Source organism: Staurois parvus, unplaced genomic scaffold, assembly GCF_062004578.1.
Source record: "Staurois parvus isolate SC_StPar_1 unplaced genomic scaffold, SC_StPar_1.0 ptg003922l, whole genome shotgun sequence".
NCBI classification, from domain to species: domain Eukaryota; kingdom Metazoa; phylum Chordata; class Amphibia; order Anura; family Ranidae; genus Staurois; species Staurois parvus.
The window spans coordinates 107,501-110,000 of NW_028321717.1; positions in this window are offsets into that span (position 1 = coordinate 107,501).

A 2,500-nucleotide genomic window follows, 5' to 3' on the forward strand; every position below is an offset into this window, starting at 1 on the left:
CCGCGGCCCCCCCTGGGGCTCGGGGCCTGGGCGCGCTCTCCCCTCCCCGCAGGGCGCGGGGGGCTCCATCGATCTTGGCCCGGCTAGCGGGGAGCGGTCCCGTGGGGGTGGGCGAGGGGGTAAAAGCCGGGCTCGCTCTGTCACCGTCTACCCCCTCCCAGTAATCTGCAGGAGGGTTCCCGGCCCGGGTCTGGACGACCGGAGGCCGCCCGACGTTGACCGGGAAAAGCGGGGACCCCGGGCCGCCCTCCCCGGTTCTCTCATCCGAGGTCCCGACCTCATTCGCGACTTCCGAGGGGATCGCGGCCAGGACGCCACAAAGTGCCGTCGGTCAGCTTCCCGAGACAACCGCGGCCCCCCCCTGGGGCTCGGGGCCTGGGCGCGCTCTCCCCTCCCCGCAGGGCGCGGGGGGCTCCATCGATCTTGGCCCGGCTAGCGGGGAGCGGTCCCGTGGGGGTGGGCGAGGGGGTAAAAGCCGGGCTCGCTCTGTCACCGTCTACCCCCTCCCAGTAATCTGCAGGAGGGTTCCCGGCCCGGGTCTGGACGACCGGAGGCCGCCCGACGTTGACCGGGAAAAGCCGGGACCCCGGGCCGCCCTCCCCGGTTCTCTCATCCGAGGTCCCGACCTCATTCGCGACTTCCGAGGGGATCGCGGCCAGGACGCCACAAAGTGCCGTCGGTCAGCTTCCCGAGACAACCGCGGCCCCCCCCTGGGGCTCGGGGCCTGGGCGCGCTCTCCCCTCCCCGCAGGGCGCGGGGGGCTCCATCGATCTTGGCCCGGCTAGCGGGGAGCGGTCCCGTGCGGGTGGGCGAGGGGGTGAAAGCCGGGCTCGCTCTGTCACCGTCTACCCCCTCCCAGTAATCTGCAGGAGGGTTCCCGGCCCGGGTCTGGACGACCGGAGGCCGCCCGACGTTGACCGGGAAAAGCCGGGACCCCGGGCCGCCCTCCCCGGTTCTCTCATCCGAGGTCCCGACCTCATTCGCCACTTCCGCGGGGATCGCGGCCGGAACGCCGCAAAGTGCCGCCGGTCAGCTTCCCGAGACAACCGCAAACCGCGGCCGGCTCCGAGCCGCGGCCGCTGCCCGCGGACGGCTCCAGACATCGCGGCCGGCTCCCGGGTGCCTCCGGCCGGCTTCCCGGACCCGCGGCTGCCCGCCGACGGCTCCAGACATCGCGGCCGGCTCCCGGGTGCCCCCGGCCGGCTTCCAGGACCCGCGGACGGCTCCAGACATCGCGGCCGGCTCCCGGGTGCCCCCGGCCGGCTTCCAGGAGCCGCGGACGGCTCCAGACTCCCCAAGTGCCGCCGGCCAGCTTCCCGAGACAACCGCTGACCGCGGACGGCTCCAGAGCTCGCGGCCGGCTCCCGGGTGCCTCCGGCCGGCTTCCCGGACCCGCGGAACTCCGCGGACGGCTCCAGACATCGCGGCCGGCTCCCGGGTGCCTCCGGCCGGCTTCCCGGACCCGCGGCTGCCCGCGGACGGCTCCAGACATCGCGGCCGGCTCCCAGGTGCCCCCGGCCGGCTTCCAGGACCCGCGGACGGCTCCAGACATCGCGGCCGGCTCCCGGGTGCCCCCGGCCGGCTTCCAGGAGCCGCGGACGGCTCCAGACTCCCCAAGTGCCGCCGGCCAGCTTCCCGAGACAACCGCTGACCGCGGACGGCTCCAGAGCTCGCGGCCGGCTCCCGGGTGCCCCCGGCCGGCTTCCAGGAGCCGCGGACGGCTCCAGACATGGCGGTCGGCTCCCGGGTCCCGCCGGTCAGCTTCCCGAGACAACCGCTGACCGCGGACGGCTCCAGAGCTCGCGCACGGCTCCCGGGCGCCCCCGGCCGGCTTCCAGGACCCGCGGACGGCTCCAGACATGGCGGCCGGCTCCCGGGTGCCCCAGGCCGGCTTCCAGGACCCGCGGACGGCTCCAGACTCCGAGTGCCGCCGGTCAGCTTCCCGGGACAACCGCGGCCGCTGCCCGCGGACGGCTCCAGACATGGCGGCCGGCTCCCGGGTGCCCCCCGGCCAGCTTCCCCGGACAACCGCGGCCGCTGCCCGCGGACGGCTCCAGAGCTCGCGCCCGGCTCCCGGGTGCCCCCGGCCGGCATCCAGGACCCGCGGACGGCTCCAGACATGGCGGCCGGCTCCCGGGTGCCCCCCGGCCAGCTTCCCCGGACAACCGCGGCCGCTGCCCGCGGACGGCTCCAGAGCTCGCGCCCGGCTCCCGGGTGCCCCCGGCCGGCATCCAGGACCCGCGGACGGCTCCAGACATGGCGGCCGGCTCCCGGGTGCCCCCGGCCAGCTTCCCCGGACAACCGCCGGCCGCGACCGGCTTCCCGGACCCGCGGACGCCCGCGGACGGCTCCAGACATGGCGGCCGGCTCCCGGGTGCCCCCCGGCCAGCTTCCCCGGACAACCGCCGGCCGCGGCCGCTTCCCGGGCCCGCGGACGGCTCCAGACGTGGCGGCCTGCTCCCGGGTACCGTCACTTGTGTCCTTTAGCTTCCTGGCAGGT